The sequence below is a fragment of the Bufo gargarizans genome, chromosome 8 (assembly GCF_014858855.1).
Source record: "Bufo gargarizans isolate SCDJY-AF-19 chromosome 8, ASM1485885v1, whole genome shotgun sequence".
In the NCBI taxonomy this organism is placed as follows: Eukaryota; Metazoa; Chordata; class Amphibia; order Anura; family Bufonidae; genus Bufo; species Bufo gargarizans.
Genome location: NC_058087.1, coordinates 22,482,851 through 22,494,985, shown reverse-complemented (window position 1 = coordinate 22,494,985; position 12,135 = coordinate 22,482,851). Strand labels below are relative to the sequence as shown.

The 12,135-nt window shown below is 47.8% G+C and overlaps 1 protein-coding gene across 2 annotated transcripts in view; it reads left to right on the top strand.

Moving 5' to 3' along the window:
* The first annotated feature begins 888 nt into the window (after positions 1–888).
* The window catches only part of GPD2 (glycerol-3-phosphate dehydrogenase 2), a 268,599-nt gene continuing 257,352 nt past the window's right edge, over positions 889–12,135 (top strand). For both annotated transcript variants that reach the window (XM_044304996.1, XM_044304997.1), the window contains exon 1: positions 889–1,078. The gene's annotated coding sequence lies outside the window, so the exon portion shown is untranslated. The remainder of the gene's footprint in view (positions 1,079–12,135) is intronic.

The following is a 12,135-nucleotide window of genomic DNA, read 5'->3' as shown; positions in this document are numbered from 1 at the left end:
GACTTGGAGGGAAGCGACAAAGGTGGGAGAACGGATCCTCTAGGAGCAGGAACAACGCGCCCCCCCCCCGCTCCTAGAGACTAATTAGCATATTATAAAAGTTAGATTTCTGGCGTAACAGGGGCACAGATACAAGTAGGAATAGGCTAGTTAGGTTTAGCTGACATTAGCACATCGCTATCGTCCGCTAGCTTAATAGAGTTAATTCTGGTGACAGAATCCCTTTAATGCTAAGAGCATCAGATCTTTATGTACCCGGCCGGTGGTCATGAGGTGGGGGCTCAGGCGACCCTCTGGGCATCGAATCACAGGGAAATTTTTCTGTAGGGTCTGTGGCCAGTCCACCCCGGTGGACTGGCCATAAAATCTACCTCTATCTCATAGCATATCATCTGTATGCCTACCTCTATCTATAGTCCATATCTATCTATCTATAGTCCATATCTATCTATCTATCTATCTATCTATCTATCTATCGTCCATATCTATCTATCTATCAATCTATCTATCTATAGTCCATATCTATCTATCTATCTATCTATCGTCCATATCTATCTATCTATCTATCTATCTATCTATAGTCCATATCTATCTATCTGTCTATCTATCTATCTGTAGTCCATATCTATCTATCTATCTATCTATCTATCTATTTATCTATCTATCCACCTTCTCTCATTTTTCACGCTCCTGCCTTCTCATCACCCCCGGGGACTCGGTGTACCCCTCCTGGCAATGCCCGGAGATCAGCCCATTCCTGGCACATTCTCAGAACTCCCTGGATCGTTACACTTTGCAACATTGTAACCCTAGACGCGGCCTGTGATTGGCTGCCGCCGCCGCACGCCGCCGCCTGATTGGTCAGCACGCACGCCTGTCATGTGAGCGGCGCAGCGCTACTTCCGTGTTCGGATGCGGGGCCTCCCGGGCGCTGATGCCTTCAGGTCCATGAGAGCAGGTGGCGAGCGGGCACGGAGAGTTACTGCCCCGGTGATTGCTGGACCCCAGGGCCCCTGTGCATGGTGGAGGAGGAGGAAGCCATACCTGCAGCTGTGCCTGACATCACACAGGGAGCAATGTGAGTATGGGATTTCCCTACATCATCCAGGTCCCATCCAGGAGACAGGGCACAGTGATGGGTAACCTGTCTGTGTTCAGAATCCAGCACAGCTGCTGCAGAACCTCTTTGCATTGAATAATAGCTCTTCTGCGTGTAGGTGGACACCCATCATCTTCCTCCTCATGGTGCCTATGACTAGATGCCAGTCTAGTATTGGGTCTCCCACTGTCAGCGCCTTTTGCGCAGTAGCTGTACTTTGCGGACATTACCGGATGCACCCATGACTACGCTGTTTGCTCATTTCCCTTCACTTGTATGTAGCATCTTCTGATGGGCGGCCTGTGACCTTGTCCAGTCATCTCATCTATAGGGATGCTATGAGGGTCAGAGTTTTGTGGGGCGGCTGCTGCAGGGGACACCAAAATTTGCACAACACTTTGGCTTTGTGCGACGCAGTCCTGTGACCTGACGCAACCCGAGAAAAGGACTATAGTGGCCTAGCGTCATCTCGCCTCAGGCACCACATCTCAGTCTTTAGGTGACTGTGACCTATGGGCTGTGGAATAAAAGGTGGCGTACCTCCAATCACGAGGAAGTCTCCCGTTCTGGCTGGAGCTGAGCATCACAGACAGGACTCGTATCGCCCTTGGCAAAGCCCAAGAAAGTGTCAAAAATATTCCTAGGTTGATCCCGTCCATCTCCAAGGTTGTGGATACACTGCGACACCGCGTTACTTGTGTGACTTGTCTGCAACCTGCTGCCAAACAAACCTCCAGATCGCAGAAAGGTTGCGCCATTTGCGTCAGGGTTACATTTTTTATTTTATTTTTTGCAAAGATAAACATGACAAGATGGCGCAATGCCACATGGTAATCTTCATGTCGTGCGACACATGGTGCCATGTAGCCCCAGCCCTGGGTTTAAATATTGAAAATCTCTGACAGTGCCTTCATGCGACAAGCATGCGCTGAACATGTGCCTGCGATTAAGGAAGCATGACTAGACTTGACTCATTGTGTAATCAGTCTTACTACGAGCTTTCGTATTCTCACGTTTGGGAGAAGTCTGTCCTCTAAGCGAAGTCAGGGATGTCGATGATTGCACTGGAGTTTAGGCGTGTCCTCACATTAATATTTTGGGAGTCTAAAAGGGGTCTGTCTTGGTTTGCATAATTGGCAAAAAATACTTCTCACCTCTATCTCCATAATGTGAGCGCTATACACGGTGAGGCGGTTTGTGGATATGTTATACCAAAGCTTTCCAGAACAATCCTACTTCAGTGCTGCAGACATGCTCCTCTATAGGGGCCCCCCTGATTGCTGTACTATGGGGCACATTTATCAAGACCAGCGTTTTAGACGCCGTTCTTAATAAAGCCCCAGCGCTGGATCCGCCGAAGTTATGAAGAGGCGTCGGTGCATCCAGCGCTAGTTCTAAATGTAAGAAAGCTTCCTTGCTGTCTTGATTTTAGACTATTTTCTACCCTAAAACAGGCGTAGAAAATGGGGAATGAGACAAGCCTGCGAAGTTGCAGAGAGCGGCGCAACTAACCTTTTGCGCCTCAATCTGCACCTGAAATACTCCTGATTTAGCCATATTTCAGCTTAGTAAATGACCCCCTGTGAGTGCTATCTTATGCCTACATCATTTATGGGCAGATACAGTGAAGAAGTACCTTCTATATCCATGCCAATAAGGCCTCATGCGCACAACCGTGTGTCGGGCGTGCCAATATTGCCGCCCGCAATATATGGGCACCAGCCGTGTGTGCGCCATATCGTGGATGCGGACCCATTCACTTGAATGGGTCCCCAATCCTGAAGGTACGGTGTGGAACAGGGGGACGGATCGGAAGCACTACGGAGTGCTTCCGTGGGTTTTCTGTCTGTGCCTCCACACTGCAAAAAATGTGCTGTCTGCAGCACGGGCACGGCCGGCACACGGTCGCGTACATGAGGCAGAACTGTCTGTGTCTATAGAGACAAGGAGACGGTACTGTCTTTGCCAACATAATCTACTGAGAGTAAGGCCTCATGCACACGACCATATATGTTTTGCGGTCCACAAACCACAGATCCTGGCCATGTGCGTGCCGTGAAACTCCTGTGGATATGTCCTATCCTTGTCCGCAAGTCGGGCAGCAATAGAACATGTTCTATCTATTTTCCGGGCCGGCTGTCGGCATCCGTTGCGGCCTCATTGAAATGAATGGGTCCGCATCTGATCTGCAAAAAAATGCGGATCATATGTGGACTGAAAATACAGTTATATGCAGGGAGGGAGTTCTGTCTGTATATCGGAGAGACGGGGAGGTAGTCTTATCTGAGCCTAACCCTGGGTTCACACCTGAGCGTTTCCCAAACGCGCGTCAAACGCGCGTTTTTGACGCGCGTTTCTGACGCGCGTTTTTGTAATAGTGAACCCGCTTTTGACGCGCGTTTGTGTCATTGACTGCAGTGTCCTATGGCCACAAACGCGCGTCAAAACGCCCCAAAGAAGCTCAAGTACTTGTTTGAGCGTCGGGCGTTTTACAGCACGTTCGTACGCGCTGTAAAACGCCCAGGTGTGAACCATTCCCATAGGGAAGCATTAGATTTCATGTCTTGAGCGTTTTACAGCGCGTTTGAACGCGCTGTAAAACGCTCAGGTGTGAACCCAGGGTTAGAGAAACAAGGAGGCAGCGCCATCTGTTCCTGCTTCATTTGCAGGGAGAGACTGGGAGGCAGTAATATCTGTGCCTACATCAATTTTATGGGCAAACAGAAGGCAGTACTATCTGTGTTCTTACAGGGAGAAAGAGGGGGCAGAAAAAACGTTTACGTGTAACAGTGGGCAATCTTTCTGCAAATGTGAAAGGTGCGGCAGCTAAAACCCGCAGTGGTCAGTCTGCATCACCAGTTGTATGGGTTGAACTAATTTAAAGGGGGGACTAAAATTGACACGTGCCGGCAGCAGGATCCGCATGTGGCTCACTACTAATTGCCGGGCCGCACACGTACATGCTATTTGTTTCATATAAATAGCGTGTACGGGGGAGGCCCAGCAGTTAATGGTGAGCCACATGCGGATCCTGCTGCCGGGCTGCATTGTGCACGGGCGAGTCCATGCATACAGTGGTTAAAATCTGCGATTCTGCAGTAGATTCGCTGCTTGCCTGGTAAACAGCAGCTTTACGCCGGAAACTGTGGATTCTCCATGAGGGCTTGTGCACACGAACGTATTTATTTTCTGGGTCCGTTCCATTTTTTTGCGGCCCATAAGCGAAACCATTCACTTCAATGGGTTCACGAAGAAACTGAAATTACTCCGCGTGCATTCCGTTTCTGTATGCCCTATTCTTGTCTGTTTTGCGGACAAGGGTAGGAAATGTTACAATGGATCCGCAAAAAAGCGTGGATGCAATACAGATGTCACACTGACGGCATCCGTGTTTTGCGGACTGCAAAATACATATGGTCGTGTGCATGAGCCCTAATTGTAAAGATTTTTCCCTGTTCCTACAAGCATGCTTAGTGGTTTCCCTGACACCTATCTATCCGATATTTATGGCATGTCCTGTGGATGTCCTAAATGTCTATGGTGGGAATACCTCTTTAAAGGGGTTGTCCAGTCCCTATATTCATCTATGACTGGCTAATAGGGGGGCATAACACCGCAGTGGCTAGTCAATGGCTGCCGTGGTGCCCATGACCCTTGTCTATGCCGGATGTTTACCTGCAGTGATGGAAGTCTGGAGAAGACAGTGATGAAGAGCAGCGAGTATGCTTCTCCCAACAGGTTCTGCTCGGTGGGAGGGGGTTAATATCGGGGCTGGACAACCCCTTTAAGGTATCGTACACAATTGTAAGCGATCCTCAAACTCTCTGCTTTGTGACGGTTGAAATATGAGGAAGGTTTATCATCTGAATGTAAACTGGAAAGCTTCCATTCACTGACTGCATGCTGAAGCCCGGGCAATGTCTTTGACTTTACAGTCTACTCTACAAATGAGCTGCCCTTCTGTGTAGGAGATGCCAAGCTATTTAGTGTGGGCACCAGAGATGAACTGTGGCAGCTGTGGTCTAAAATTATATGTTCGGTCCTTGTGCACCTGTAAGTGCTCCTCAAATGTCAACCTGAAGAACTGCTGAAGCATCTTCTACGGCCGAGCGTGTGACCGCAGCACATTTATATCCCCTTCTCTAAATCCCTTAGCCTGTAGTTTCTGCTGAACGATGGGGTTTCTGAGTTTTATCTGTTTCCAGGAAAGCTGGATGGCAACTTATATTGCATCGGTGGTTTTCATGGATCCATAGACTTTAATGGACGTGATAGATCCGTGAACACGGACAAAATAGAGCATGCATCCGTGCTAAAAAAAACGGACCCACGGACCGTGGTAAAAACACTGATGTCTGTATACACACATTAAAATGAATGGGGACGTGTGCTGTCCGTGGAGAACTGTGGAACACTGACGTGTGAATGAGGCTTTAGGGTGCTGGCACACGTTGCGGCTGTGCTGCGTTTTTGGGTGCGGCCCAAAAAATGGACCAAAACATCGCATGTGTTTTTTTGCAACAACATATGTGCCTTTTATGGTGCGTTTTCATCCAGCGAAGACAAAACACAGCAAAACTGAATTGCATTAAAGGGGTTTTCCACTTGGTTAAAGTTATGTCCTATCCACAGCATAGGGGATAACTATTAGATCGGCGGGGGTCCTACCGCTGGGGGCCCCGTACCCCTTTTACCCCCTGAAATGAACGGAGTGGTGGTCACACATGCATACGGCTGCTCCTTTCATCCCTATGAGAGCTCCGGAGATAGCCGAGTACAGCGCTCCACTATCTCCGGAATTTCCATAGAAACGAACAGAGCGGCCGAACGCATGCACAATCGGCCGCTCTGTTCGTTTCTGTGGATAAGGGATAACTTCAAACAATCGCAATACCCCTTTAATTACAAAATTGTTACATTGATGTACTTGAAGTCTGCAGTGTTTTTGTGTTTTTACTGGAAGAAAATGCACTTACAGCCGCAGGTAGGTTGTTGCAAAAAATGCATACTTTTTTTTTTTAACACCACACTCGTTTTCCAAAAACGCAGCATAGCCACGACATGTGCCAGCACCCTAAGATTGATCAGAAAAGGATTTGACTGGTAATTTATTTTTATTTTTTTATGTTTTTAGTTTATAGGCTCGTTAATGATTTTTGACATCATTTGCGCAGGTTTCTCTATCCATGTGTGCAATCCGCGAACGCAGCAACTCGAAATTCTGTCATGCAGCTTTTAATTGCTCCATTACCAGGCCTAACAAGGCAGCTGTTGTTGCTAGGTTTGTCCTTGCTGCCAGGCTCCTTCCAGATCTCGCTTCCATCGCTTGAAGGTGCCTTATGCAATAAAACCGGTTCTGTTACCTGGAGAACCGTTGTGTGTTCACCTTGTTGTCAGTACGTTTACTTCAAGGTGCCCATACACCTTCAATAGCAACTATTCACCCCCCCCCCCCATACACACGCACGCACGCTCAGTTCAGACAGACCCCCCCCCCCCCCCTCCCCTCCCGGCAGCGACTTATTGGGGGATATTTATCAAAACTAATGTAAAGCAGAACTGGCTTAGTTTCTCATAGCAACCAATCAGATTCCACCTTTCATTTTGGACAGCTCCTTTGGAAAACTAAGCCAGTTCTCCTTTACACCAGTTTGGATAAATCTCCTCCATTGTCTTTGAAAACAGAAAAATTACAGGTTGAAATTCACCATGACCGATCTTTCTTTCTCCTGGCATAATCCTGCGGAAATCGGTGGGTTCGGCATTCTACTTTATGGCCATCCAATTTGAGGGTTCTGAGAGCGGCCGCGTGCATCATGTCTATGGGAGTACCAGAGATAGGCGAGCGCTGTAATCTGCTATGTCTGGAACTCCCATAGAAATGAATGGAGCGGCTGCGCACTTGTGTGACCGGCCGCTCCAGTCATTTTAGGGGAGCAGCAAGGGGCCTGCAGGGGGTACGGGGCCCCCGTTCTCTTGATAAGTAGGGGAACTCCCACCGATTGGATAGTTATCCCCCATACTGTGGAATGCATTGTATGACTTTATGTTGCATAAAAATGATAACATTAAACATTAACATTGTTTCCTCTCAGACATTGATCACTAGGATATGTCGCCAGTGTCAGGTAGGTGCGGGTCCCACCTCTGGGACTAGCGCCTGTCTCCAGAATGGATACCCTAAAGTGAAGAGCACACCACGGATGGGCAGTGCGCTCTCCATTCACCGCTTTGGGACTTCCAAAAATAGACAAGTGCGCATGCTCAACTATCTTGGGAACTCCCATAGCAGGAATTGAAATCATGCCGTGCATGCGCTGTGTGCTCTCCTTCACTTTGGAGGTTGGAGCAGGTCCCAGAGGTGTCTGAGATTCGGGGCACCAACAGCGTTACTGTGAAACTGATACTGGAGGTGACAGACTCCCTTTGATATAAGATTAGCAGTCACTGAGAAGTTGTGTCCATACGAAGCATAGTTATACTGAGGCTCAGTGCGGTATAACACACGCTGCAGCTGCTGCAGAACCTCAGAGAAAGAGGCAGCAATGCATGTCAATCAGAGGGATAGCCGAAGGGACATCCTGCAAAAGCAATCTGTGACAGCCACTTCTGCAGGAGATGAGCGGCGCCCGTGTAGCCAATGATCTCTTCACTTTCTAATGTCAGAACCTATTGTAATCATCTATACAAATATCATTAGGTGTCACCTAGGAGTTCCTGACCATATGAAAGCACAACACAATCAGTCTGCCGCTTGGATTCACAAGGAAACGAGGTCGAGAATTTGGATTCCTCGATCGGTTATTGTATTATTGGAGACTGTAAAGGAAAAGCTTCCTATAAAAGTTATCTATTTGGGAGTTGCTGTTCAAGCTATTCCCTAGTACGTGCAGTCGCGTACATTAAGGTACCTGACTGTTACTACAATGAAGGGTTCAACGTTTTTTCGGGCTCCTTTGCACCTTTCTTCATCTTTGCTTAAAAAGATAGGTCATCAATTTCTGATTGAGAGTCCATTCAACAACTGTAAGTGCTCCGTGCCCGTATTGCGGACCGCCAACTGCAGGTCCGCAATATACAGGCACCAGCTGTGTGACTCCCATATTGCGATATGGACTCGTTGACTTGAATGGGTCCGCTATTCTCTAGATACGGCAAACAATAGGGCATGTCCTATCTTTTGCGGAGCAGAGACACGGATTGGAAGCCCAAGGAAGCCCTCCGCACCACAAAAGATGGGACACGATCTATTGTTTGCCGCATTTTGCGGATCGCATACCCATTCAAGTCAATTAGTCCACACCACAATATTGGATTCACGCGGTCGGTGCCCGTGCATTGCGGACTACTATTTGCGGTCTGCAGCACTGGCTCGGTGTCCTTAAAGGGGTTATCCCATCATAGACAATGGGGGCTTATCACTGGGATATGCCCCCAATGTCTGATAGTTGCGGGACCCACCGCTGGGACCCGCACCTACAAGCAGAACGGAGCGTAGAAACTTACAGAGGGCGCACTGCGCATGCGCAGCCGCCCTCCATTCATTTCTATGGAGCCGCTGAAAATAACTGGGGGTGGCCGCGCATGCAAGGTGCGCTCCCATTCACTTCAATGGGAGAGGCGGGGAGCTGTGCCTTGTGGTGGACGGACCTGTTTCCCGGGGTCCTCCAGCCACAACTATCCCCGGCTCCGTTCTCCTTGTAGGTGGGACCCGCACCTATCAGACAATGGGGGCATAGCCTAGCGATATGCCCCCATTGTCTAAGATGGGATAATCCCTTTATGTTAGTGTGAATGGACACTTATGGGGGTCTGATTAATTTTTTTTTACACCTCCTGTTGCTTCTTCTTGGCCAGTGACGTTGCGATCTTTGATCGCGTGTTCTGTATACTGCGCAATTGCATTCAAATGAATGGGCCCAAGCTGCAGTACCAAGCCCAGCCACTATACACTGTACGGCGCTATGATCAAGAGCACCACAGTCTCTTGAAATAGCTGATCATGGGGGTGTCGGACCCCCACCTGTCAGTTGTTGGTGACCTATCCTGAGGATGAATCATCAATATAGGAGTCCTGGAAAACCCTTTAAGAACACAACTACAATCTGGGGATCTCTGATGTATGGACTTTCTGTGTATTGCTTCTGCATGACGAGTGTATGGATTTGTGGCTTTCATGGACTGTGCGTATTCAGCTCAAGCATTGACCAACCATAAGTCTTTATATGTCTATGTCCACCTCTGTCCGTCGGTAATATCCAGGACGTGGGGATCACAGGGGCCCAGATTTGTTAATCCTATAGATGGCGTAAACTTAGATCTGCTGCAGGTCTAGATACAGCCGGTCTATCATAGGGGGTCAGGCTAGATGATATATCTGGTGCAGGGACAGATACTGTTTTCTGACTCTATACCAACTATTGGTCTGACTTTAAAACAGAATTTTTCCGCCAGAATTGTGACACCGTTATGTTGCAAAATATTGCATATTAGGCCACGCCCCCTTCTCGGTGAAGTTCCTCCTTGTCCTGCTAAGGCTTCTTTCACACTTCACGCTTCCATTACTGATAATACCACCGGATCTGTTATGAACTTCGTTGAAAACTGATCTGTCCCCATTGACTTGCATTGTGGGTCATGCCGCATCCGTCTTGCTCCGCATCCCATGACGGAAAGAAAACCGCAGCATGCTCTCCGGTATGGGAACGGAACGGAATGCGTTTTGGAGCATTCCGTTCTGTTCAGTTACGTTTTGCCTCAATTGACAATGGGGACAAAACGGAATCTTTTTCTCCGGTATTGAGATCCTATGAAATGATCTCAATACCAGAAAAAAGAAACGCCAGTGTGAAAGTAGCCTAACCGTCACCCCCTTTTTGAAGGGTTTCAGTAACTCTGGGCCATAGGGTGCCTTTGTACTGATCTAGAATTCATTTGTGCAGAACTACAGAACCCTGCACTGATTGCCCTTGTGTAGGTTCAGCCTTCTGAACAGAAAATGTGCCCAGTCATAATGATGAATTTACCGGGTAGCTATTGCCGCCTGGCACTCCTTGGGAGCTGCCCTGCAGGTATAATATGTACCTAGGATGAGTCAGAAATTGAAAATCCACAAAGGAGAAAATCTAAAGCTTCTTCAAGCTAGAGGCGTACTTACAACTCAACCAGGCGCGCTCATGTACATCAGCGCAGTAATTTTCATATGTTCCTGTGACATCACTGATGTGTAGTTGGAATCCGTGACATCACTGACCTTCATTAGATACCGATGACAACTGCAAGATTTTTAGGAACTGCTGACGTCACTGGGCATGGTCTGTACATGCAGTGGAAGTATTGATGCATCTCGTGTAAGAAAACTGGGTCAAGGTGTGTGTGTGTGTATATATAGGCAAAATACAAGTTCTTAACTCAAAACTTCAGTGTTTATTAACACTTGAGGCAATTGCACAAAACAGCACGTAACTTTGCAGTCTTGGTGTTAATTCACACACAATGGAAAGTTCCTATAACACAAGTCACCTTGCTGGCAGTTCTGCGTCCAGTAGTCCTCAGCAGGCTTTATGGGGGCTGTTTCCCCAGCGTGCGGCTCTCAGCCCTTCAGAACGGCACAAAGCCTCAGATCCCCAAAACAGAGACACCTCTGCTGAGCCCAGCTGCCTATTTAAGGACAGCCAGGTGCTGCCAAAACCCGGACCGGCTCTTAAACTCCGGTCCGGTATTTGACCTCACCTGGCTGGAAATCAGCCCAGCTGCACATGCTGGGAGGAAAATATCTGCCTTGTCAGATACAACCTCTCACTGTGTGAAAAAATATTCACACATTTCTGACTCCTCTACAGTATTTTGTTCACGGTGAATTAAACTTTACATATGTAAAAGGGCTTTGCACAAATAGCAATTCCCTAAGGGCTCTTGCACATGGCCGTAGCCGTTTTTGCATATCCTTAAAACACCGATACTGTTTTTTTTGCGTTTGCACTTTGCGGAACAGAACATCCGGCCCATAATAGAACTGTTCTATCCTGGTCTGTAATACAGACAAAAATAGGACATGTTCTATTTTTTGACGGGTGTCGCGGGACAGACATACGGATGCGGAGAGCACACAGTGTGCTGTCCGCATTTTTTGCATCCCTATTGAAGTGAATGGGTCCGCATCCGACCTGCAAAAAATGCCGATTGGATGCACACAGAAAATACGCTTGTGTGCATGAGCCCCAACTTATATGTTGGTGGAATGGATACTTCTTGTTAGTAGTGTGGCTGTCCCTATAATAAAGCTGGGCACATTGTCTCCTGCTTACCCGGGGATCTGCAGAATGCAGACTGCCGCAACACAACTTAATCCACAGGAAAATTGTGTCTGAACAGTTCCGTCTGCTAAAGGAAGTAATTCTGGTCATAAAACATTAGAAAGTTGCTCTTCATGTAATTTCATAAGTTCGCAAAGATGACCCTTCCCTGTTATAGTACACAACCAGGAGACTGAGACCCCCCCCCAATGATGGGCCCCATGACCGTATTGAGCAGAGTTGGTTGTGCTTGTGTAGTAGCCTCACCTTTTAAAATCAATAGGAGGCCAATGTCTATAACAAGGATCGGAAACCTTTGGCACTCCAGCTGTTGGTAAACTACAACTCCCAGCATGCTCCATTCATTTCTCTAGGAGTTCCAAGTACAGACAAGCAAGTGTGCATGCCTGGAAGTGTAGCTTCACCGCAGCCGGAGGTTGCTGATCCCTGGTCTATAAACTGTGGTGGTGAGACATGTTCTGGAGGGGCATCAGTGGCCAAAAGTTACAGTCAAAGGTATAGGGGGACATTCCATAACATAAGGTGACTTTGTTCCCAACTGTTTACCTGAAATACTCTGTGCTGCTGGTTTCATTGTTTACAGGTAATACCCATCCCTCCTCCCCCTCAACGATAATAGGAAGGTGCCATAGCCTTTATGTCTCTTGCACCTTGTCCTGATATCAGGGTAATTGCTCTACATGCAATCGCTGTTCAGCCTTGCATTGTCCCTCCCCTGGA